Raw genomic sequence first — 27,370 nt, forward strand, 5'->3', positions numbered from 1 at the left:
AGATGTATTCCTCATATAACATTGCCCTTACTACTCTAGTGACTATTTTTTGTTTTATTTGTTTCCCATTTTATTTTCTCTTTCCTACTTTTATGGAATTTTACACTTTCAGACATGATGATCTTCATATTCTATTTTTCCACCAATTTTGACAGCTAGGATTCAGGAGGCAGATCCAGGAGTTAGGAAGTGGGGCACAAAGAAACTAGTGCTATGAGGCATTTATACCAGAGAAGGTGGCGGCAGCTGCATACAATCTGAAGAGGTAACAATACCAGATGTTCTCGCAGCATTATCCAAAATAATATGAAGGTTATGAAAGTTGCACCTGGTGGAAGCAGTAGCTGTGAGGTCTCCATCAGACTGATTCCAGAGTGTGATTAGGGACATCGTTACTCACTTGCTAGCTTATTAGCCTGATGTAGCCCATGCTGAGATTCTGAGAGCTATTTAATATCTGTTAATAAATTCTCCCTCAGTTTAAAATCAACTCAATTTCTATAATTTGTAGTTAAGAAGTCTGATATGCCACCTTTCCAAAATACTTCCCTTCCATTTACTCTTTTAAATAATAGTTTTCAAAACTTACCTCATATTAGTCACAGTGCAAAGCATTTGACATGCACTATTTCAATTAATTCCTTTAAGACAAGTACCGAATTATTCTCTTAACCACTCACTGTATGATATTTTCAAGACGTATGTATGATCAACATTCATGTGCTCATAGTATCTAATATGATTTGCACTGAATGGGTCCTCGACAGGTGTTGACGATGTACTAAAAAAATGGAGAGAAACTTTTTCTTAGTCTGCTTAGGCTGCCATAACCATACCACAGACTGGGTGCTTAAGAACGTAAATATATTTGATCACATTTCTAGAGGCTGAAAGTCTGAAATCAGGGTGCCAGCATGGTTGGATTCTGATGAGATCTCTTTTCCTGGCTTGTAGATAACAGCTGCCTTCTGGCTGTGTCCTCACATGGTAGAAAGAGCAAGCAAGTACTCATTGGTGTCCATTCTTATAAGAGCACACTAATTCCATTACACCTGGACCCCACACTCAGGACTTAAGTTACTTCCAAAAGGCCTCGTCTCCACGTACGATCATCACACTTCAGGGAAGGACTTCAATGTATGAATTTTGAGGGGACGCAGACATTCAGTCCATAACAAATAAATACATGGACATCTTGCAACTGTTACCTTTGGGTAAAGGAAGGTAGCCTATGAGCTGAGACACAAGATGGAGTACAAGTGAGGGAGTCTTCTCTAAGGAGAGATAGTTTGGGAAAGTGTAAGAATAATAATATGTCTGCTTTGCTTCAACAGCTGTAAAAGCTTACATATTAATAGAACTACACAACAAAAAATGATCTCAGCCTTATTTCTGTTACTCAGATTAATGAGGTAAATTTGGTTGCCTAAGGATTACCTACAGAAATAATGCTCTTATCTTTCATATCTCTCATTGTGAGTTTCCATTTATTTTTGGTTTGTTCACCAGCTACTCCTTTGACGGATCTGCAGTTGTATTAATCGAGGGTTTTGAAACTCCCTTAGGGAGAATAAGAGGAAATGGAGGAAGAATTAAACATCCATCCCTGTGCAATTTTTACTATTCATCCTATTTGCCTCTCCTGTGGCTTTTGGCCCTCTCTTCTACTTGATGACTTGGATTAGATAATATCCTCTGACCTATTATTTGAATTCATTGTTTAGTCTTATTCCCACCCCTGGCTTCAGTCTAGGGAGCTAGAGAAGGACAATGAATAGAAATTGGGATTTGTTAACACCCGTGGTTCTGCATTAATGAGGCAAGATTCTGGAGCTTTGAACCATCACTGGCTCAGGAGGGAAGAACAGCAGTGTCTCCCCACTGAGTGCATTCTGGCGGCATCTCAGCTAAGTCACAGTGTACCAGCTTACAGACTGTGGAAGACCACAGTCTTCCAGCTACCCCATGACGGTGGGTCACAGTGCAAGCTGGCAGAGGAATTGGCATTTCATAGACAAGTTAGAAAAAGTTTAAGTATTTGCTATTGTGTAGTGGCAAAGAGAATGGGGTTTGCAGCACAAATCCCAGAATGTCAGTGGTGACCACATGTGTTTTATATTTGAAATATATGGCAATGGGAAGACCAGGGATCTATCAGCAGAAGCTCCCAGCAACACAGGGGAGTTACAGCATTTGTCTTATTTTAAGAGCACGTGATTGAAAATGTAGTCTCTTAAGTCAGCTTTTATAGACATATAATACCAATGCTTGTGATTCATGAAATACTGCTTGTGTGCATCTGGAGTGTGTACATGTGTGTGTGTGGAGGGGACTATAACATTTCACTTTTAAGGTACACTGTGTTGCAATCTAGAAGGTTGTTTTGGACTTTAAAACTATCCTTACACTTACCTTATATATCCTAGATTTACGTGGAGTACTCATGACTTTTCCAGCACCTAACTGATAGAATCCTTGCCAATAGGTGACTCTGGCTCTTGCTCTGGCTTTCCTATCAGCAGTTAAAGCTTTCCCTCCTTGTACCTTGTATCTATATTCCGCTTTGTTTCTTTCCACTGGCTTGGTCTCCCTGTATGCCCCTAGATTCTACTTTGCTTTGTCTCTTTGTAGCTGGTGTGCAGGTGTAGTCTAGATGATGTCTGTAGGGAACACTTGGGATCTAGTGAATTTTTGGAACATCAGAGGTCACAAAGAGTAAAAGGATTCCAAGGTCAGACACTCTCAAGAAGGCTATCATCCATTTCCTTTGTGGCTTGTGGTAAGCGAGAGGGTACCTGCTAATTAACGCTAATGGGGCTCAAAGAAAAAAGTAGGAGTTCCCAGAATGTCAGCTTGAAGTAGAGAAATTTGTCTACCATTTTTATAATGAGTCAGTATCCTGTTGGTGTTCCAGGGGATATTTTTATTTCAAGAACCAGATCCAACCAACCTTTCCTACTCCCTTTCCTTTTGACCATTTCTTGATAAAGGTGGGATTTAACATCAGGAGAATTGGGGACTTAGAAGTTATCACTCCATGATGATTTGGGGGGGGGGCTGGTTTTATGGTCTGACCACTGAATTTCTCATTCAACAAATACTTGTTGAGCATCTCTTATGCTCCAGGCATGGTTTTGGGTACTTAGTATCTGTATCATATTAAAATATCAAGAAGTGGTGATCAGGGAAAGGAATACTGGGAGTACATGGGAAAGGAGGTGGGTTACAATTGAAAATTGGGTGGTCAGGGTAGGTCTCTTTTGAAGGCGACATTGAAACAAAGGCTTGAAGGAGGAGGGAAGGGAGTTGACAGGTACATTTTGGCGAAGAGCAGTTCTGGGCAGAGGAAATATTACTACAAATACTGTGAGGCAGGAGTGTGTCTGGTGTGTTAAAGACCAACAGTAAGGCTACTATAGCTGGAGTGAAGTGAGCAAGGTGGGGATAAAATTGAGGGAGTAGCAGGGAGGGCAGTGAACCAGATCATGTATGGCTGTTTGTGTAGACCATTGTAAGGACGTTAGCATTTTATATATGACAGTCATATATTGAACAAATTGACCTGTGTTTTCAAGCAACCTCCTCCGAATTCTTGCTCTCAATATGTGGTCCCTGAACCAGTGCATTGGAATTACCGAGACCCGTTTAGCAATGCAGAATCTCCACCTCCATCCAGGACCTACAAACCAGAACATGAATTTTAACTAGATAACTAGATTGTCTAGTTTTAACTAGATAATTGGTTGGTCCAGTAGTTGATGTATACATTTACATTTGATAAACTGCAGTATAAGTCCTATTTATCACTGTATTAACAATCATATCTATACTTTAAATTTTCCAAAAGATACTACTTTCGGAGGGTATGCTCCAGGGAGCTTTGTCTATTTCTGCTCTGGCTGCCCCACAGAGTTTATAGAGTGCAGTTTCTATAGCCATAATGGAGATTTGTGCTCATTCCATGGACAAGTGCAGTTGTGGCAGAAAGACATGTAACCAGCCAGGGAAAATATTTTCTTGTTCTCTTTGTATCTAGATCTGACCTCTTAACTACTTAACATCAATGAAATGTGTGATATGTGCTACTTTTGAGTCAGGGATTTTAAGATGAGAATGGGACTTCTCTATTCTTTTTTTTACTATCCACCCCGAAATATGCAGAGAACCAAGGCCAGTATGAGATAGAGGAAGATGGAAAGTGGCTGGCTTCTTGGACCATTATGTGGAGAAAAGTTGTCCACTGCCACAGGGAGCTATTATGTGACTGAGAAACAAGCATTTAAGTCACTGAATATTTGGGGTTTGTTTGTCAGAGTGTCTAGTGTTATCCCAACTCAAAGATCTTCTAACATTAGGGTCATCCAGAATCACTTGGAGGGCTTGACAAAGCACTTATTGCTTGACTCCACCTTCAGAGTTTCAGAATCTCTAAGTCTGGGGTGGGGCCTGGAAGTTTTCACTCCTTACAAACTTCCTGGTGATGCTGATGTTGCTGATGTGGGGGCCACACTTGGAATACCACTGCCTTAACTAATAAAATATCTATTGGGAGATCTCATGACCTTGAAGGGTGTATCACCCAACTCGAAAATGTGAAATTCGTCTTATGCCAAGTTAGCCCTAATAGGTACCATTTAGTGCCACTGTATTGGCTGACTTACCTGATGTTTCTATGTTCAGTGCAAAAAGGATATAGTGGGAGAATTGAAATTCATTAAGCTTAATTGTGGAGGGATATGTTAACTGATACTGGTATCTCAGCTTTTCTAATTATTCCACGCTTCATTCTGCTCTTCCAGTCCCCTAAGAGAGCAGTTGATTTATGACCCTCATAGAATTCTCAGCCTAGGTGGCCTTGTTTGGATCAGTGGGAGTACTGCTGAGCTTTGGATGATAGAGAGGTAAGGCCATTAGATAAGGCTGGGCTTCCTCTGCCTCTCAGAAGAGGTAGGGGACATGTAGGTCTTCTGGCCCCACCCATATCACAAACCAAAGTTTCACTGTCACACTTAATGCTGGAGTTTCAGTTCAAAGGATTTTTGCAGTCTCTGTTGGAGTATTCTAGGCTAGGCTGAAATGAATTAACTTCTCCGCTTAGAAAAACTTGCTTCAGTTTTGGAAGGAGTTACTGTACGTCTTTCCAAATTGTACTTCATCCTTTTAAGGTGCCTCATGTGAATTAAGGCTTGGAATTCTTAGGAGAAATTTGTGATTTTATAGCTTCTCTCATCCAAAGTGCTATTATTAAATTATCATTCTGAATTGTTTCACTGACAACTCTACTTCTTAAAATAGAGATCAGTTATATTCCTGGACACTGGCATCAAAAGCTGAATCTGAAATTCTAATTTCCAAATGGTTGCTTGTTTTTAACTAATCTTTTTCTACTTTCTAAGTTCTCTTGATTTGTTTTAGAAGACAAAACATATGTTTCTTCTCTAAGTATATTTTGTACTTACTGCCTACACATAATGGGTACCATTTTCATTTGCTTCTCTGTCACTAATTGTTGCCAGGGTCCCCTTTTCTTACCTGAGTGTTGTACAGCGCTTAATTTCACTTCCAACCATATTGATGATGTCAGGGCAGGTTGGAATGGACTTGTACTGACACTGGCAATGTCCTCAGAAGGTCTAGGTGTAACCTGGCTGGCTCCTACCTTAGGGAATGCTAAAAAGTGTGCCTGTCTTCCTTTCCTCCCTCCCTCCGTCCCTCCCTCCCTCCCTCCTTCAAATATTTATTTGCCACTTAATCAGTGCCAGGCTCTGCTGATTCAGCAGTGGACAAATTATGGAGTTATATTCTAGTGGAGGACAGAAACAATGAAAAATTGAGCAGAGATACAGAGTCCAAATAGAATGACATATTCTGAAGAGAAAGCAGGGTACAATGAGAGACATGTACTGGAATGGGGTAGTCTAGTTGCTAGAGGGTGCTCAGGGAAGTCTTATTTGAAGAGGTGGTATCTGATCTGATCCGTAGATAATTGAGCCACATGAGGACCTGAGGCGAGTGTGTTCCAGAGAGAAGGAAGGGCAAGTGTGAAGGCTGTGAGATGGGATTGATGTACTTGGGGAACAACAAAGAAGGCCATGGTGGCTGGAGTCTAGTCAATAAACAGAGGAAATGGTGTTGTTTGATGAGGTCAGATCTGGAAGAGGCCTGTTCATATGGACCTTATAAACTAGTGAATTCTTTTGGGGACACCTAGGTGGCTCAGTCGGTTAAGTGTCCGACTTTGGCTCAGGTCACGAGGTCACGATCTCACAGTTTGTGGGTTTGAGCCCTACATCAGGCTCTGTGCTCACAATGTGGAGCCTGCTTGAGATTCTCTTTCTTGCTCCTCCCCCACTCATGCTTTCTCTCTCTCTCTTTCTGGAAAAAAAAAAAAAAGGTTAGTGAATTCTTTTATATCATAATTTCAGTCAAAATCTTGATAGCTGAAAGGAATGGATTCTTTTTCATTATTTTTATTTGTGCAGTCTCCTTAATTAGTTACTTCATTTCCTAAATGATGCTCTGTCTTTATTAATGGGTGCTTCAGAGACAAAGCCTGCTTTAAATTCTAGTACTAGCATTCTGAGTTTTCATGCTTCCCTTACCTTTCTGTTTTGGGTACCAAGGGGAGGTTAACCTAGTGGCAGCAGGTTGAATGGTGCTGCAGTGGAAAGCTATTCAAAGTTATCTTTGTTGAGGTGATAGATATTTCTGATTGAGGAAAGCTGATAGGGACATTGCAGCTATAGCAAAATGAGTAAGGATTTCCCGAGGAGAAATACTTAGTTGTCAAGTGCAAAACATTTTTAATTTTTGTGGTTCTAGAAAATACCTCCATTGAAAATGAAATATTTAATTTTCATAGTTTTATAACAGAATGTATTGAAAACATGGGATTTAGAATCAGAAGACTTTGCTGTGTCAGTTCGTGGCAAGATCGTTAGGTTTGTGATAATGGGCACCTTCATTTCTATGTGCAGTGGAGCCTGGGGGTTAACAGCCCATTCTAAAGGCTGACTGAGCTTGGTTCTTCTCTTTACTAGCTAGCTCTGTCATTTGGGTAAAGTAACAAAACCTTTCAGTGGCCCTGTTTTCTTACCTGTAAAATGTAAAAGGTTTCTTGAAAAGATTAAATTCTGTCATTCAGGTAATGCATATAGCATAGTATCTAACTCACAGTAAAAGTTATGATTGCCATTATCAATGCTTACTTTGTTCTATTACTATACCAAGCATTTTATTTTTATTTTTACTTCCCTAATTAAAAGTTTACTGGAGTAATTCACTTACATAGTTTAAAAAGTCAAAATACAACAGGGCACATAACAGTGTCAGTGAAGGTCCCTTGCCTCATCCCACTCCTTAATGGGAACCACTTTCAACTTAAAAAAAATTTTTTTTTAATTTTAATTTTTATTACTTATTTTTGAGAGAGTGAGAAAGAGCAAACTGGTGAGGCCAGAGAGAGAGAGACAGAGAGAGACAGAGAGGAAGAGAGGATCCCAAGCAAGCTCTGTGTTGTCAGCTCAGAGCCTGAGGCAGGGCTTGAACTTAGAAACTGTGAGATTATGACCTGAGCTAAAACCAAGAGTCAGACACTTAACCAACTCAGCCACCCAGGTTCCCTGACCACTTTCAACTTTTTAACTTTTTTCTTCTGACTTTTATTTCTATATATCTAAATATGATACTATTTTTTGATTTATATACTTTATATGTTATCTGTAGACTTTATCTTGGTAGGTCTGCGTTTCCTCCTCTTCTCCCAGCATTTTCTCCAAGCAAGATGGACATATCCCAACACAAGTTATATTATTATGACATACCTGTCTGTCAAATAGTGTACTATGAATACTCTTGCTTTTTTTTTTAAAACAACTTCTCTCCCCTGAAGCTGTAGAAAGCTCTTTTATGCATCTCTCTCTCTCTCTCTCTCTCTCTCTCTCTCTCTCTCTCTCATTGTGGTGTGCTTAGTTTTCTATTATGTAACTGTCATTAATTTTTCAAATTCCCTGACAGAATTGCAAAAACCCATGGAATCATGTTTCCTATAAGATCAAACAAGCCAGCTAATCTATTAGGCTTTTTTTTCCCTTAAGAATAAACTTATGGAGTGTTCTGTTTTCTTAATCCTGGACTAATTGTCTTGGCCTGCTGCACGTGTATTTTCTCAGGACCTTGATTTATCTCTGTTTCCTGAATCCAGTGTCCTCTTTGTTTTATTAAGCATTTCCTGTTGTAACTTTCTGAGAAAGTGTACATGGGGTGCAGTGTTTGAGTTCTTGACCATCTGACATGTCTTTATTTTACCCTCACACAGGGTTGATGTCTTGGCCAGGTAGAGAATTCTCAGGTGAAATAATAATGATTATCAGAATATTATTAAAGCAATTACATTTTCCATAACACACAAACCCATATTCTTACACCCACACATGCATGCAGCTTCTTTTACCTCAGTGTATCATGGTGATGAGCCATGTATGCTTTTTTGTTGTGTGATTTTTTTCGTTCTCTTTTTTTCGCCTGGACTGACTCAGTTGATTTTGAGGTTTTTTTCCCTATTGTGTTATAACCTCGATGTTGCTCTTGTAGAGTCCTACTGACATTTTTTATCCCACTTCCTTTGTTATATTGTCTGTGATTTATACTCTGAGTGTTTTAGAATCTTCTTTTTATCCTTGGTGTTTAAAATTCAATGGTACTGTGGCTTGATGTGCTTTTGTTTTGTGTCAGTCCATGTGCTGAGCACGTGGTGAGCCCCTTGAATCTAAAAATGCATGCATGTTCAGCAGTTCTAGCAGTTTCCCCTGTACCTGCTTTTTGATCATTTCCTTCCAACTGTTTGCTGACTTTTTGTTTTGCTTTCTTCCTGGAACTCCTATAAATTAGTAGTGCAGCATTGTGAGATTTTTTTTTTTTTTTAACTTTCCCTGGTTTTCTGTTTTCTCTCCACCCACTGACCCCCAGCTTTTGGGAGAAATTCTTAAAATTTCTCTCAGTTCTTCTATTGAATTTTAGTAGTTTCTTATTCTCTATTCTATAAAAACCTTTTCCATATGGGATTAATAGCATTTTACCCCTCTGAAGCTACTAAAATATTAAATGTATTTTTACCTGTTTTCCCTATGCATTTTACAGTCTTCATTTTTATTTTTGTTTTTATTTTCACATTGGAAGTTTCCCTCAAATAGCTGTTGATCTTGGTTTTACTTTCTTTGAGAGTAAGGCCCTCTAAATTTAAAAAGGTTGTAAACTGTCCAGTGTTGGTGAGAATATGGAGAAATAGGAATTTTCTTAGTTTATTTTCAGGAAGGTAAATTGTTACAAAATAACTGGGGAAAATTAGTTTGTGTATAAATTTGGAATATGCATACTTTATGACCCAGTGCTTCTACTTTAGTTAAAAACCCAGCAGAGAGGCCTAGACATGTGCAAGAAGAGATACATGCAAGAATGTCTGAAGTATCATTCATAATAGGCAAAAAATGAAAACAAATGAGACATCCATTAATAGTAGAATTGATACAAATTTGTTCTTTAATGGAACATTATACAGCATTGAAAAATCTAGACTCTGGATACCTGCAACAACATGAATGATAGGCTATAGTTATCTTCAGCAATATGGATAAGTCTCACAAATATAATGTTGAAAAAAATCATAAATAGTAGATACCTATTGACAATAGAGTGGATACATTAAGTTGTGGTGTTGTCATCCAAGAATATTATACAGCAGTAAAAACAAAACAAACCCTCCAGATGCTTCTGAATTTGTAGGTCAAACTCTCAAGCATACTGTTGGGGAGAAGAAGCCAGATAAAAACAAGTATCTTCTAAACATTCGTCTGGTAGGATTCCAAAACAGGCAACACTAAACTGTGGTGTTAGAATACAGAATAGTAGTTATATTTGAGAAGAGGAGGGAGGAGTTGCCTTTGGGAAAGCCATGAGGGGAATGGCTTCTGTGTTGCTAGAAGTTTTTCTTGATTTGTTTGGTGGCCATGTAGGTGTTCACTATGTGATATTTCACAGAGTATATTTCATTTATATTTTAGGCACTGTTTTGTTTATATGTTACATATTTTTTTTTAATTTTTTTTTTAACGTTTATTTTTGAGACAGAGAGAGACAGAGCATGAATGGGGGAGGGTCAGAGAGAGGGAGACACAGAATCTGAAACAGACTCCAGGCTCTGAGCCGTCAGCACAGAGCCCGACGCGGGGCTCAAACCCACGGACAGTGAGATCGTGACCTGAGCCGAAGTCGGACGCTTAGCTGACTGAGCCACCCAGGCGCCCCTATATGTTGCATCTTAAAATAGTTTTTAAAATAGAATGAGGAACTAAAAAGCATGGTTGGAAATTTTGTGTGCATGGTCAAAGCTGAACAACTAAAGATCTAATGGCCAGGGATCTAGAAGTTTCCTGAGGGGACCCTAAGTGTCAATGTTTATTAATTTTACCCCTACTGGAGTTTGTCAGTTATGCCAGACCAGAGAACAAGATACCAATTACTTGCCTGAGGCAGTATTTGCCTGACTGCCAACATTCCTAAAGCAGAGCGAAGAAAAGAGTTGGGGGTCTTGTCATTCAGTATGCCATTTTTAACTTAATTTGCTGAGCTGATTTTCAGTAGGGTGCTTCCTCTACCCTAATCCTCCCTGGGTTTATAATGTGCATGGTTCAATTTGTCCAGCAAATAAATCCTGTTTATGGAGTAGAGAATGCTTGGGGATATAACTATTCCTAATACATATTCTTAAATGTCTTGTTTCAGGCTTTTGCTTCTCTTGTCTCTTTGGAAGAATAAGTTAGTACCATTTCAGGACCTTTCTGGTGTTTTATATTACGAAATCCCTCATTTCTTGTTTGCATCCCATTCATTACCCTGGGTATTTGACATTCAGATTTCTTACATCTTCTCTCCTTCAGTCCATATTTCATCTTCCAACACTCTGTTGACTTTTGTTTACAGTTTTGTCTTTGTGGGTTGAATTTATGGTTGAATTGCATCTCCCCAAAATTCATACGTAGAAGTGCTAACCCAGTACTTCAAAATGTGATCTTATTTGGAAATATGGTGTTGAGGCTCCTGGATGGCTTAGTCAGTTAAACGTCTGACTCTTGGTTTTGGCTCAGGTCATGATCTCACAGTTTGTGAGTTCAAGCCCTGCGTCAGGCTCTGTGCTGATAGCATGCAGTCTGCTTGCAATTCTGTCTTTCCCCCCACCTCTCTGCCCTTCCCTTGCTTGTGCTCTCGGTCTCTTCCAAAATAAATAAATAAACTTTAGAGAAAAAAGAAGAGAGGGTATTTACAGAGGTAATCAATTTAAAATGAGGTCATAAAGGTAGATTCTAATTCAATAAAACTAGTCCTCCTCATAAAAAAGAGAAATTTGTACATAGACACAGGCTTAGAGGGAAGCCAATGTGAAGAGATATAGAGAAAAGACAGCCATCTACAAGCCAAGGAGAGAAGCCTGGGTCAGGTCCTTTCCTCACAGTCTTTAAAAGGAACTATCCTAAAAAAAAAAAAAAATAAAAAAAAAAATAAAAGGAACTATCCTGTTGGTATTTTAATTTTGGACGTAGAGTCTCTAGAACTGTGGACAATAAATTTCTGCTGTTTAAGCCCCCAGTCTGCAGTACTTTGTTCTGGCAGTTCTAGCAAACTAATACAATGACTTAAATTCTTTTCATTTTCTTTAACAGGAAGTTCTAATAGGCATTTTACATGTATTTTACTCAATGTAAGTGCTACTCTACAAATGACAAAGTTTTTATGAGAGACAAATAGAGAATCTGAATTGAAGTGTATTAGAGTGACACCTTGGGCTCTTGATGACTACACCAAACCTCTATGAATTTTAATTTCTTCATCTTTAGTGGGTGATGACATGGATCTTGTTTATGGACTTCAGTGGACAAAAAAATGTGTCATTGAAAGTTCATTGTCCACTGCCAGCTCTTTTATTGATAGCTGTACTTGTTATTAATAGAGGAGAGAAGGAAGAAGGGCTGATATTTGCTGAGTTCTTACTATATATTTTACTTACATAATCCAGATTTGACCTTCACAATAGCTTTGTTGAGGATTATATGATTATTACCATGTTAGAGAATTCTGACTCATAAAACTCATTAATTGGTCTTTGATTGTTAAGTCACAGAATGGGAGATAGGGAGTTCAAATGAAAATTTGGATACCACCTTCATCACACTCTTTCAGTTATATGCCCTTCGGAAGAGAAGCAAGTCACATGGACAGAAAGTAAACTAAATCCAGAGATAATTCAGAGACCAGGGTGCTTCATTATCTTGAAGTACCTGGAGGTACTACATCTATTAGTTTGTGATAATTTCACTGACATGATGAGATTCAGCCTTATAGGTACTCTGAAATTTAGTGCATGGTCCATGGATTAGTAGTGCCGCCATCATCTGAAAGTAACATCTCTGGCCTCTCCCAGAAGTTCCTTGCATTAGAATTTGCATTTTGACTAGATTCTCCAGGTGATTTGTATGCAGAAAATAAAAAAGCTTGGGAAACACTTAAGATAAAATTAGGTGATTAGAGGGGCTGAATTAATAGCAACTGAATCCTGTGCTGCCCGAGACTCACCTCTTTTCTCTTTGCTCACTGTCAGTTCTTCAAGGTTTCCTGTTTTCTGTAGATTAGTCCCTGGGATTTCTCATTCACTATCAGACTCTTTTACCCAATTTCCTCAGTGACTTACTAGTGTATCTGTGCATGGCTGTTCATATGAATACCCTCTGGACTTCAGGCCTTTCTAGCCACTGGGACTCTCTGTCATGCTGTCTTGCTGCATGTTCTACTTCTCTGGTGTTCTTTAGCTATCATGAATAATTTGGGATCTCCCTTTTCATTAGCCACTTACGATGTGTATGAAAGTTCCCATTTCCTCAAACTCAGCAGCCAACTCTTAATTAATGAAACATCTCCTAAGAGAGAAATGGTCCGAGATTCTCCACTATGAGGAATTTTTAAAACAGTTATTTGCAAACTGCAGCCAAACTTGAAATCACTGCTTAAATTGTCATTTCTTTTCTTCTAATTCAAGGTCTGGAATATGGTATGTCCACCCGCCAATGTTTCATAAATGGTTTATTCAAGTAGTTGAGCATTTATCTAGCTCTTTTACTGGACTGTGAGGTGGCATAATGTCTTGATTGATTTTTGATGTCCTGGCGAGAGTTTTCCTATTGCATGACTCTAAGTGAATGGTCTTCTGTCTTTATACGCACCTGTCTTCTCTGAGCATCCTGAAATGTCCTGTACGCAAGAACTATCAAGGGCCATATGGAATTGCTTCATCTTAGATTAGGATAGGCAGTTTGTGCAGAGTGCTGGAGGTAAATCTGAATGCATTTTATGAACCCAGTCTGTTTTATATCAAAGATAGTTCAATTCTGACAGGAGAAGCTGTATTTAGTGTAGGTTCTTATTCAGATCTGTTGCCTCAGAAGGTTATAAGTACTCAAAAATCTTTGAATCTTCTGATGTTAAAGCCTTTCACATTATTTCCTCTGTCTGAAGGATAAGAGACAGTGTTGGCGGGGGTTAGGAGGAAAATGAGTGAATACACAAAAGATCTTCAGGGATGGTGGAAGACCCATATTATTTAATAAAAAAATTGTTTTTAGTGCCTTATGGTCTCCAGCCCATCTCCAATAATAGTACGTAATTAATGGGATTAAAACCATATATTTAAATTTCCCCATTGTACAGTCCTTTCCAGTCCAGTTTATGTGCTTTATACATGATGTAGATTGAAAATTCTGCAGGCAAGGAGCTGGAGCCCACAGAACAAAGCTGAAGATTTATGAGGCTTTGCAATCCTTTGAAAAAAAAAAAAGGGTCAGATGTTTGTGAAACATCTTAAAGTTGTACTTTTATGCTCTTCTCCAAAGCTTGTTTTAGGAAATTACATCTTGAAAATTCAGTCCAAATACAGAAACAAAATCCTTTCCCTTTGAAATTGTATAATAAAACCTGGCACTGTTTTCATCAAAGGAAAATACCAGAGGCAGGAACAGAGAGAAAAGGTTGGATTTGGCAGAAATAGAGGGCATGAATAGACATTCTGGTCTCAGGGTCTTGGTTGGGGATTTACTACTGAACCTGGTCTTTAAACAATCTTCTAAGCTCTTAAATTCTGTAAGGTCACAGCATATCCATCATATCATTTCCTTTTAATCTTTCTCAGGATTTCTTCTGCCAAGTATTTTTGTTCACTTACGCCCCCTCTCTCTTCTGATTCTAGACCTTATCTTCCTCTCCTCCCTACTTGTTACTTTCCCCACCTTGGGGTGGTTTGTCCTTATCCAGAATCAAAATAAGAGAATCAGTTTTAACTTTTTGCAAAACATACCCAGATTTTTTTCTGAGCTAAAATTTCACATTTCCAACTGGGAATGTAGCTCCTGTGGGGAAAACTCTGACACTTTGCCTCTGGTGGAATTATGAAATTTTGTGAATTTGCCACAGGCAAAGCTTGCTCTTTCTGCAGAGCTTAAACATCTCTATTTTTTTTTTTTTTTGTAGTTAAAAACTAATGTCATGATACTTTTCTAGCAAAAAAAAAATCACTACAGTTTTGTTTCACTGAGGTGTTGCAAAATTTTTAAGCAGCAGAACTTTTGGAAGACCCTTTTCAAAAGTCCTCATCCTTTCTCCCTGACATATAAGTCCGTGGGCAGAATGGACTCCTTTCTGTATTTACTGAGCATCTACTCTGTACAAATCAATGGTCTCCGTAGATACTATTTCTTAGACTAGATACCTATTATGCTTGAAATTGGTCCATGTAGTTTCCTGAATTTTCTTCTTAGCTAGCTGATGGTATTTTGAAATTTAATTATTTTAAAAGAATTGTGAAAAAATGTATTATATTGATCTAACAGCTTCAGACCCAGCTAAAGTATGGTCAGGCCTCTTGTGGTGTTAGCTTTTTAACTCTGGTTTTGTGGGGGTTTTAGGGCACCTGGAACACCCAGCCAGATGTCAACCCATGGACTGTTTCTGGGTCCTACAAGGTGCATCTTGCCTTTACATAATCTCCCTTCCCAATCACACTCATCACAAACTCCAAAACAGTTCTGTAGGCTAGGTTTTATTTTGAAGTTTTGGTTTAGCTTTATATTTAAGCAGCATAGCCTATTCTTCTACCCCCACCGAATATTTCTCTGCCTAATCTTCCCTTCATGCCAGTTTGAAATTAGGTTTGTAGTGAAAATGCCATGAGAGGAGATACTGTAATGTTGATTAGCTATTATTTGTTGGGATTACTCTGTGAAAGTCTATTTTAGTCATTCCTTCAGTCCTCATAACAAATCTCAGTAGTGGGTATGATTATCCATCATCCCCATTTCAGAGAAGTAAACTGAGGCCTAGAGAGATTAACTAACTTCCTCCAGACCACACATGGAGGCATGGCAGAGCCGGGATTCAAATGTAGGCCTTCTTGGGCTAGCACTGCAATGCCAGTGCATCTGAATGGAAAGGACGTGTACTATGGATATATCTGAAGTTGAGATTTTGAAGGAATTCTAGATAGTGAGGAAGACAAAATAATGAAGCAACTACATTAGCTAAAGGAGGGGATCCAAAAAATAGAAATGGAAGGAAAGTTTCCAGACTCATTCTATGAAGCCAGCCTCACCTTGATTCCAAAACCAGACAAAGACCCCACTAAAAAGGAGAATTACAGGCCAATATCCCTGATGAGCCTGGATGCAAACATTTTCAACAAGATACTAGCAAATTGTATCCAACAGTACATTAAAAGAATCACTCACCAAGATCAAATGAGACTTGTTCCTTGGTTGCAGAGGTGGTTCAGTATTAGCCAATCAATCAATGTCATATAGCCCACTAATAAAAGAAAGAATAAAAACCGTAAGATTATCTCAATAGATGCAGAAAAAGCATTTGACAAAATACAGCATCCTTTCTTGATAAAAACTCTCAAGAAAGTAGGGACCGAAGGAATATACCTCAATATCATAAAGGCCATATACAGAAGACCCACAGCTAATATCCTCAATGGGGAGAAACTGAGAGCTTTTCCCCTGAGGTCAGGAACATGACAGGGATGGCCACTCTTACCACTGTTGTTCAACATAGTACTAGAAGTCCTAGTCTCAGCAGTCAGACAACAAAAAGAAATGAAAGTCATTCAAATTGGCAAGGAAGAAGTGAAACTTTCATTCTTCACAGATGACATGATACTCTATGTAGAAAACCCAAAGGACTCCACCAAAAAACTTTTAGAACTGACATCAATTCAGCAAAGTCACAGGATATAAAATCAACATACAGAAATTAGTTGCATTTCTATACACCAATAATGAAACAACAAAAAGAGAAACCAAGGAATCAATCCCATTTACAGTTGCACCAAAAACCATAAGATACCTAGGAATGAACATAACCAAAGAGGTGAGAGATCTGTACGCTGACAACTATATAAAGCTTATGAAAGAAATTGAAGAAGACACACAAAAAAAATGGAAAAACAGTTCATGCCTCATGGACTGGAAAAACAAATATTGTTAACATTGTGGATACTACCCAAAGCAATCTACACATTCAACAAAATCCCTATCAAAACACATCAGCATTCTTTACAGAGCTAGAACAAACAAACCTAAAATTTAGGAACCAGAAAAGACACCAAATAGCCAAAGTAATGTTGAAAAAGAAAACCAAAGCTAGAGTCATCACAATTCCAGACTTTAAGCTGTATCACAAAACTGTAATCATCAAGAGATTATGGTACTGGCACAAAAACAGACACATGGATCAATGGAACAGAATAGAGAACCCAGAAATGGACCCACAGCTGTATGGCCAGCTAATCTTCGACAAAGTAGGAAAGAGTATCCAATGGAAAAAACACAGTCTGTTCAGCAAATGGTGCTAGGAAAACTGGATGACTTTCTTACACTATACATGAAAATAAATTAAAAATGGATAAAATACCTAAATGTGAGATAGGAAACCATCAAAATCCTAGAGGAGAAAACAGGCAACAGCCTCTTTGACCTCGGCCACAGCAACTTCTTACTAGACATGTCTCCAGAAGCAAGGGAAATAAAAGCAAATGAACTATTGAGAATTTATCAAGATAAAAAACTTCTGCAGAGTGAAAGAAACAATTATCAAGACTAAATGGCAACTGATGGAATGGGAGAAGATATTTGCAAATGGCATATTGGACAAACGGTCAGTATCCATAATCTATGAAGAACTTATCAAACTCAACACCCAACAAACAAATAATCCAGTGAGGAAATGGGAAGAAAACATGAGTAGACACTTCACCAAGGAAGACATCCAGATGGCTAATAGACATGTGAAAAGATGCTCAAAATCACTCATCATCAGGGAAATACAAATCAAAACCACAATGAAATACAACTTCATACCTGTCAGAATGGCTAAAATGAATAACTCAAGAAACAACAGATGTTGGCAAGGATGCAGAGGAAAGGGAATCCTTTTGCACTGTTGGTGGGAATGCAAACTGGTGCAGCACTCTGGAGAACAGTGTGGAGGTTCCTCATAAGAATAGAGCTACCTTATGACCCAGCAATTGAGCAACTACCTTTTTATCCAAAGGATACAGAAGTGCTGATTAAAAGGAGCACATGCACTCCAATGTTTATAGCAGTGCTATCAACAATAGGCAAATTATGGAAAGATCCCAAATGTACTTTGACTGATGAATGGATAAAGAAGATGTGGTACATATGTATACAGTGGAATACTACTTGGTGATCAAAAAGAATGAAATCTTACCATTTGTAACAATGTGGAAGGAGTTAGAATGTATTATACTAAGTTAAATAAATTAGAGAAAGACAAATATATGATTTCACTCACACATGGAATTTAAGAAACACAACAGGTGAACATAGGGGAAGGGAAGGAAAAAAAAAGAGAGGCAAACCATAAAAGACTCTTAAATACAGAGAACAAACTGAGGGTTGCTGGGGTGGGGGGAGTGGGAGGGGGGATAGGCTAAATGGATAATGGGCATTTCAGAGGGCACGTTTTTGGGTGAGCACTGGGTGTTATATGTAAGTGATGAATCACTGGGTCCTACTTCTGAAACCAATACTACACTGTAGTTAACTAACTTAAGTTTAATTTAAAAAAGGGGAGAGGCATAATGAAAAATAAAAAATCTAGGAAAGAAAAGTTTTCTGGTCACCATTGTTCACTGAGCTGATCCTGGCCATAAGACCAAGTTTTGTTTCTTACTTGTTAAGAATAGCTGCTAACTATCCATATGAATGGGCAAATAGCAAATTCAACAAAAATGATTAGGTACCCTCATTATGCTGTTTTCAGCATCCTTCACTCATTCTGTCTTCTAGAAGAATCAGACATACCAAAAATACGTTTCCGTTAGGAAGTTGTCTCTCATCACTGTGCAGTGCCCAAATGGCATGACAAGGGAACAAATGCAAAACACATAGAACTGTAGCTGATTTGAAAACTCACTTTTCATGCCAATTAAGAGACACGCGTGAGTCTAATGTTAAAAAATTATTTTTGGTTGATTTATATTTCATTAGTAGAAAAATTTTCCAAGAGTATCTATGTATTTTGTATTTATGCACTGGGGGAGATCCAGAGGTTATTCTTTTTGTTTTCTATCCCCAGGGTGAAATGGGTGTATCTCCACCCTAGTCTTGATTCTTCAGCATTTGCTTAAAAAAAAATAAAAATTTAATGTTCATTTTTGAGAGAGAGAGAAGGAGAGAGAGAGAGATGGAGAGGGAGAGAGAATGAGCAGGGGAGGGGCAGAGAGACAGGGAGACATAGAAACCAAAGCAGGCTCCATGCTCTTATCTGTATTTTGCATATGCTTCCTTATGTTTATATTTATTTTTGTATATATCTATGACTATAAACATTTTTTATAAAAATAAATTTAAGTATAGCAAATTTTAAATGTGGCAAGTTGAAATGTCAGTTCTTTAGTTATTCTTCCTAATACAGATAATGAAAAGAAAATGTGTAGGGAAGTGGAAGGTATATATAACTTTGTGATTCAGTTAGGTACCTATTCTCAGATAATAGAAGTAGGTATTATCAAAAGAATGAAAAGAGGTTTAAATGTATGCCTATAATTATGAGCATACATGAATACAGAGCTGACTCTGAACCTACATTTTGTAAACTTGGTAATCCTTTTATGGCCAGTCCTTAAGGCACATTTAACCTCAAGTCACCCATTAGCCCATCACAATGCTGCTAATCAGGAGGAAAAAGGAAGATGTAGCTGGTAATAAACAATTCTTACAAATTTGAGGAACCAGCTTACAATTTGAAATCTTATCCTAGTTAGGCACATAAATACCGCCGGACTATCTGGGTTTAATTTCTGGTGTTGACACATCACAGCAATTTGATACCTCTGTGCTTTAGTTTTCTCATCTTTAAATAAGTAGAAAACTACAACCTCATGTCATCATAGTGAGGGAAAATGTGTGGATATTTGCAAAAAGAGTTAGAGCAGTGTCTGTCATAGAGTAAGTCTTTATGTTGTCTGTTAGCATTGTGTGAATGGGTCTACCTTGCCTTTGACTTTTTTCTTGCAGAAACCGCTATTCTACTTTTTCAGCCTAAGCTTCCCATCCACACTAATTAGTCAAACACAAGATTTAAGGCTTGTATTGTATCCTCCTAAAAGATATGCTTAAGCCCTAACTCTTGGTGGCTGTGAATATGAAATTATTTGAAAATAGAATCTTTGCAGCTATAATTAAGATACAAGTTAAGATGGGGCCATATAGGAGTATGGTGGACCTTGAATCCATTATGGCTTGTAAGAAGAGGAGAAGAGGCACGGAGACAGACACACACAGGGAGAAGATGACCATGTGATGATGGAGGCAGAGATGGAAGCACTGCACCTGCAAGCAAAGGAATGTTAGGGTTACTGGCAAGCCAGCAGAAGCTAGGAAAAGGCCAAGGAAGGATTGTCAGGTTTCAAAGGGAATATGGCCCTGCCAATTTCTTGATTTTGGAATTCTAGCCTACAAAACCATAAGACAATAAATTTCTGTTGTTTTAAGCAACTCAGTTTGTGGTTCTTTGTTATAGCAACCCTAGGAAATGAATGCACTTGGCATTATATTATCTAAATAACCTTGTAAAGAACATCACTTTTGTCTGCCTTGGAATCTGCATGCCCTCTCCGTCTTAAGACATGGTGGGGCAGGAGCCATGAGTTTTTAACAGATCAGTGCAGGGTGCCTGGACCACTTCTAGGAGATGTTAATTTCTCTCATTTTGATTCTTATTTGTTTTTCTTTTTAATGTTTTTTTTTTTTTTGAGAGAGAGAGAGAGAGAGAGAGAGCGCACACATAAGTGGGGGAGGGGCAGAGAGAGAGGGAGAGATAGAGAATACCCCATGCAGGGTTCAAACTCATGAACCATGAGATCCTGATCTGAGCCTAACCAAGAGTCAGAGGTTTAACTGACTGAGCCACTCAGGCACCCCTGATTCTTATTTGTTTTTTTTTTTATCAGTGGCCACGCTCTGTTTCTTGTGCATAACTTATAGTCAGATTTCTGGACTCCTCTTTTTTTAAATATTTCAGAATATCTAACTTTTTAAAATGTTTATTTACTTATTTTTGAGAGGGGGGAAGAGAGAGAGAGGAGAGGAGAGAGAGAATGAGCAGGGGAGGGGCAGAAAGACAGGGAGACATAGAAACTAAGCCTCCACACTCTGATCTGTCAGCACAGAGCCTGACGCAGGGCTCGAACCCACGAACCACTAGATCATGACCTGAGCCGAAGTCAGACATTTAACTGACCGAGCCACCCAGGCATCCCTTCAGCATTTACTTCTGTGTAATTCTTCTGCATTTTCTACCTCACACCCAACATTTGCAAATTTTCTGTCTCTGAGCAGCAATGCTCTCATTAACACTACCATTTGATATCACCATTCTCTTCTGATGTTCTTGGAAGCTGTTTGAGCAATGTTTGTACAGCTGTACCCTATGTTTTCCAATCAAGAGAGACTAGGGAATATACTAATGAGCTTTCCACACAAATGCAGAGAACATGCCCAGGTAAGGATCATGTGGCTTGAATTTCTGTTTTCACTTCTTTCTGACCTAATTCTTTAACCAAGCAAATGTGTCATTTTGGGTACCATCAATGTCAGCAGTGTACTTCACATGTTTTTGGATTTTATATTCAAATATTTCGCCAGAGGCAATTAAGGCAGAGCTTTATTTTGGAAACAGTGGAGAGTTCTGGCCAATATTCTACAGGATAGAAGTGCCAGGCACAGAGTTCCCAACTAAATTTATTTCTAATGAAAAGTAACCCCATGAGAGGAGTTTCTGCCATATAACCATCAGGCAGAGCATAGCAGAGCTCAGCCACTAGCCTGGAGGTGTTTCAGCTCTCCCTGCACCCATGTGCTGAGACTGGGAAGAACAAAGAAACCATGTGGCCAAGGATGAATGGAAGGGTAAGGGGACAAAATAGTATGACGAGAGACACTGGGGAACAGGATAAGAAGTCACCAACTGTTGAGGTGGACCAACTTCAGAACCAACTGTGAGAGGCATCAGATGGAAGAAAACCAATATATCAATATTACTATTGGTAAAGCTGCATTGGAGAAGTTGGTTTGAATGTAAGGCTACAATGAGCTTCCTAACCATGTACTTCAGAAGTAGATTTACTGAACTGGTCATGGGCAGTAATGACAATTGCAGATGTCCTTCATAAAGGCAGACATTGCCCTGTTAGATTATAATGTAGGAGGAGCAGGGCTAGCTCAAAAATGAGAGAGACGGAGAAGGAATGTTATCCTACCAGAGGCTCCTCCACAGGATGACATGAGGTGAGCTTGTCATGCCAACAATAAGACTTACCATAATACAATGGCATCTTCTCAGCTTCACCTTAAAGCCAGAACTACTTAGTGTGGCACAGCCCACAAGGCTCTTTAAAATTTCACATGCCTATGTGTCATTAGGCTTTTCACGAAACTCCGTTTGCGTCCTGTCCCCTTCCCAATGTGAAGCCTGCGCTCCAGTCATACTGAACTGCTTGCAGTGCTAGGAACACCTCGGTGTTCTGTGCTTCAAATGCCCTTTCTATTTTTGCTCCAATACTTCCTCTCCATGTGCACACCTCACTTGTTCTTGGTAGAAATTCCATATTAAACCTAATTGTCTTTTCGTCTGGAAAAACTTCCCTGATATATGTTAGCTCGTCTTTTGAAGTTTCCATAGTTCTGTGGCAGACACTGCTAGTTGTCTACCAAGTTGTACTTCTCTGTTTCTTCTTCATGGCACGTCTAAAATATCTTCCCATACTACTTTGCTGATGGTTGACTCATTTCTGGCCACTGAAAAGTAGATGTTTCTAGATAGAGTTTCTGGGAAAAATTTTTTTTCTTAAATTTTAATTCCAGTGTACTTAACATTTGGAAAATGTTTTATCCCTTTCTTCTTTTTTCTGGAATCTGAATGTAATGTATGGTGCTAGTTACACCATTTTGACACCATGAGGATGAAATTCAGTATCCACAGGGTGATGGAGCGACATGTTTAAAACAAGACAAAAAAAACAGCTTGGGTCCCTGATGCCATGATTAAGCTGTAGAATCAGCCCTGGGCTGCCTTATCTGTAGGTTTCTTGTTAAATGAAGCAAGTTCCTTCCTCTTAAAGCTATTGTGAATTGAGTTTTGGATTACTTGCTGCCAAATACCATTTCTGACCAATAATGCATCTATCATTGTGTGTGAATGTATGTATGTATGTATGTATGTTTGTATGTATGTATCTATCTATCTATGTATTTAATGTTGATTGATTTTTGAAAGAGAAAGAGTGTGGGTGAGGGAGGGGCAGAGAGAGGGAGACACAGGATCTGAAGCAGGCTCCAGGCTCTTGGCTGTCAGCATAGAGCCCAACGTGGGGCTCGAACTCAAGAACTGTGAGATCATGACCTAAGCCAGAGTCGGACACTTAACTGACTGAGCCATCCAGGAGCTCCTACCATTGTGTTTTTAATTGCTACTTATTCTTTGATTGCATAACTAGTCTGAGAAGTTTGAGATTACAGGCTATGCTTTATTTACTTGTTTTCTCAGCACTGAGCATGTTCTCTACCACAGGGCAGAAACTCAGAACATCTTTTTAAAATCTGGGATTTGTGGCATTACTACAAAAACCAATTTTCTCTCTGCTGATCATAATTACAACTGTTATTGATATTACCCTTCCATCCATAAAGCCCATAGCTTTGAAGTAACTGAGAATAATTCACTGTAATAAGATATGAATTTAAAATCATGAGATTGGTTTTTGTGTGTGGTGCATGTTATCACCCTCAAGTTTTATATAAAACTTGTCACTATTGAATCTAAGAGGGTGAATATTGGCAGAGATCACACTAAATGAAAGAAAAACTTGATTAGGCTTTCATCTTAGAAAAATACATTTTTTGAATTCAATTAATTTGGATTTGGGAGGGAACTTTGAATAAACTTTATTTTTAACTTTATATAGTGTGATCATAGCCTCCTTTCTCCCCACTCCCCCAATAAAAATCCCTCAGTAAATAAATGCCTTTTCTGTTTGTTGATAATACACACATCAGGTACAATCTTGAGCCATACTTTGGGTTTGCTTTCTTTGATCAGAACCAGCAAACTTGAGTCATAATTTCTCCAATACCCAAACTTCTCTGTTTCACTAGTAGTAAAAATCACCTCATGATTCTTACTTGTGAGTCTTTATCACACTGGACACTATTTATCCCCATAACATGGTCATGAAGGACATGCTTGCTGGGTTAGTGAGATGATCTGTTTTCAGTGTGGCCTCTAAAGCATATCATTTCTTCCTTCTAGCTTCCCAGGCAGCTCATGTGGAGCAGTGCCAGCCACCAGAGCCATAGGATGCTGACCTCTGTGTCCAGTGCCAAGCAGGGGACTTCAGATGGAGGCAGAGCTACAATACTACACAGGTATTTCAGTATTAACTACTCAATTCAAGGACTGTACATTGAGTAAGTGCATAAGCAAAGATTTGGATAGAGTAATAGAGGCCCCAACTAAGAAACTGGCATCTCAACAAAGATCAGGGCTCACTTGGGACAAGAATAATGGGAAGCACGTAGATAGGATCAATATAGAGACAATTACCCTGGCCATGGTCCCTGAGGGACAGCGAGCTGCAATCTGATGTTTAAATCTATTTTGAAGTGTTTTAGGTCACTGTATATATATATATAATGTATATGATTAGCCTTACGTTTCTTACTACAGAATGAGAGATTGCCATTGTCAACAAAGGCTTTAGTTATACATATATATTTTAAATCCCTGTTGAAAATAATTCTAGGTGCTTTGTCTAGGTACCTGGACTAGGTAGCTCCTAATGATGTGATTAGCAGCAAGGTACTAGATTGGGTCAGATCAGGTGAAGAGGCTATCTTGCATAAATGTCTTAATGAAGCCTATCTTTTCTACATGTGTTACTCATTAACTAAAACATTGATATTTTTCATTTATTTTTCTTCTAATCATTAATCTTGGTGATCTGACCTCAACACATATTGTAGTGCATAATGGTTCTGAAAATTTGGTTGATCTTAAAAAAATTGCTAGCTGACTTTCTGTTTGCAGACATACTTAAAACATGATTTGTTGCTTTATTTAGGACTAGAAATTTTTCCCCTAATGGGGTGAAAAGGGTAAGGGACAGTGATGGATGGCAGTCTTTTCTGGGGGTCTTTTACTTTGGACTTTCCCTTAGCTATGTGTGATCACATTTTAAGGGTTCTGGTACTGAGAGCAATAAAACCGAGTTACCTGTGTTTGTGTGTACAAATACACAAACACCGTTTCTTACACACAGTGTTGCTAGATACCTTTTATTGTAGATCTGATTACAGGTTGATTTTATCTTCCTGCTGGGAAATAACCATCATCCTTGAAGGTGGAAGGGATATTGGATGATTACAAGTTTACAATTGAAAAACCAGATGCTTGTTATTTTACAGTGAATTAGACAACTATTTTTACACAAAGACTTATGCAAATAATGAAATGGGTTGTCCTGGTTAGTCCCACTGATTTTCAGAGGAAATAATAGGGCATTTAGACTCATCCATGTCAGTGTGCCATTCATTCATTCTTCCAAGAGATATGGCAGACCTAGCAGGCCCATCACCTGTCCACAATGCCTGCCTGTGCTGCTTTCCAGCTCACATCTTTGTGGCTGAGGTCCTGGGGGCTGCAGTGCCTAGGAGCTCTCTCAGCACTTTGGCACTTTGTTCTCAAGAATCTCTGTCTTTATTCCTCTTTAGCGAACTCTTTCGAAACCCCCACGTTTGCAAATTCCTCCTTTATTTTTATTCTCGCTCCTTCAGGGTGGCTTATGATGTCTTAATTAACGTTTTTATCTAGTCACTATTGTGACTGCTTTCCAAGGCAATGGTAGGAGGGGACCTTTATAAATAAAGTTATTATCCTTCCAAAATCAAACCAGGCAGGATTTAGCCTACCTTGTGTGGGTCTGCTGCTCCCTTAGAGGCATCCCCCAGCTGAAATCTGCATAGGCGAGCATTTCCTTGCACGTGTGTAGGAGGGGTCGAAGCACACAACCTGTTTACTTGAGCTGCTTGACATTGTTGGGATGCTGGTGGGTGGCATCACAGCTGCTGTTTGGAAGCTGCCACAGCAGGGAAGAAACCACATTAAACAGTAAGGAACAAACTGTACAAAAGTGGGGAAAAATGGTACAGTTGACAAAACTATTCACAGAAATAGCCATGGAACCTGGACCATATCACTGACAAACTGTCTCATTTGGAGAGTGTCTGGGTAGTATGGCCGTAGATATTCTTTAATTTTTGCCATAGCAAATTTTCAAAAGGTATCCGGTAAAAGGGGCATAGATAGAGCAGATGCCTGGCTTCTCTGTTCCCCCCAAAAGGCATACAGTGTCCTGTATACCTGCCATGCACAGCAGTAAATGTTTGCGGCCTGACAAGGTTCTGAGGCTGCAAACATTGAATGTGGAAACTACGTTTCGATAGATCACCATATTTCCTTTGGCTTTACTTTAGAGCTGTGAAAACAATTGCAGCATCAGCAATCATCATGTAAAGGAGGGAGGAGAAGACTTATGTCATTGAATGCTGCATAATTGTGTTTGGTTTCTAATTACAAAGAAGGGTCATGTGTCAGGGAAGTAACTGTCACTGTAGTGCCCCTTCTCCACTGAGTTCTACCATTTTTGGCAAACACTACATCCAGTACAAAAGCTCTGGCTGAGTTATTAATCATGTTTGTCGGGCAAGCTACAATAATCTGCTGCCTGGATACAAAGCCAAGTACAGAGTTGCCGGCAGAATCTGATAAAACACTTGATACCTCTCACTTTCAGATTACACTCATGCTAAGGATTAATTTTTTCATCTTTGCTTAATTAAAGGAGGTAAATGAAAGGAAGTGATTTCAGTGTTGTATCATGCTCTCAGCTGTCATGTTCTTGATTACACAGAGATGGACAACATGGAAGCTGGCAGAGCTGTTTGGATGTAGAGCACATGGGCTGTGGGCTGCTAGAGAAAGAAGGGCCCAGGGTTCCTAAACAAAAAGGAATGAAAATTAGGACTTCCGTATCCAGCCAAAGCCCCAGCATTTGTCTTATAATTTCTATCTGCTTTTCAAGGGTGCTTCTTATTTCTGTCAAACTGTGCTAATTTTGGGGGAAGAGTCACCACTTACCTATTGACCATTAGAGATGGCCTCCAAGATGGAATCAAAGTTTTTACCTTCCCTTATCTTTGGAAAATCTCTGTAATCTGATTTAGAGAAAGCAGCTATACCTTTCATGTTATCAAAATTGAATTATGATCATCAATAAAGTTATTTCAAGGATTGAAGACTTGAGAGGTCCTTTTTCCCTAATCAGAATAATCTTAACTCTTGTGAAATGGCCTCAAATGGTTCATAACATTACTTTTTCATCAGAAACAGCATTTCTCAAGGTGTGCTTTTGGAAAGCTGATTCTGTGGGTGTCAAGGGTTCAGTGCTAAAAAAAGTTTGGAAAATGCTGAATGAGATAAGCTTTTAATGTATTCGCTAATTAGCATTTTGAGTCTCCAAAATGGACAGCCTCTTGAGAGAGGATGTATTTTATGGAACATAGTTTGGATAAAAGTGTTCTACAGAATGAATGCACTGAAGTCCTAAAGTATCTTTCCTCTTGTTCTCTATGGACCAAGAATTTTCACTCTTTCCTCGATTGGACTGTCTTTCTTTCTTTCTTTCTTTCTTTCT

The 27,370-nt window shown here is 38.8% G+C and overlaps 1 long non-coding RNA gene across 1 annotated transcript in view; it reads left to right on the top strand.

The window, feature by feature from the left end:
- Positions 1–26,964, top strand: part of LOC122222801 — a 34,900-nt gene extending 7,936 nt beyond the window's left edge. The window contains exons 3-4 of the long non-coding RNA XR_006203873.1: positions 23,929–24,044; positions 26,588–26,964. This is a non-coding gene — a long non-coding RNA (uncharacterized LOC122222801). The remainder of the gene's footprint in view (positions 1–23,928; positions 24,045–26,587) is intronic.
- The last annotated feature ends 406 nt before the right edge of the window (positions 26,965–27,370 follow it).

The sequence above is a fragment of the Panthera leo genome, chromosome B3 (assembly GCF_018350215.1).
Source record: "Panthera leo isolate Ple1 chromosome B3, P.leo_Ple1_pat1.1, whole genome shotgun sequence".
In the NCBI taxonomy this organism is placed as follows: Eukaryota; Metazoa; Chordata; class Mammalia; order Carnivora; family Felidae; genus Panthera; species Panthera leo.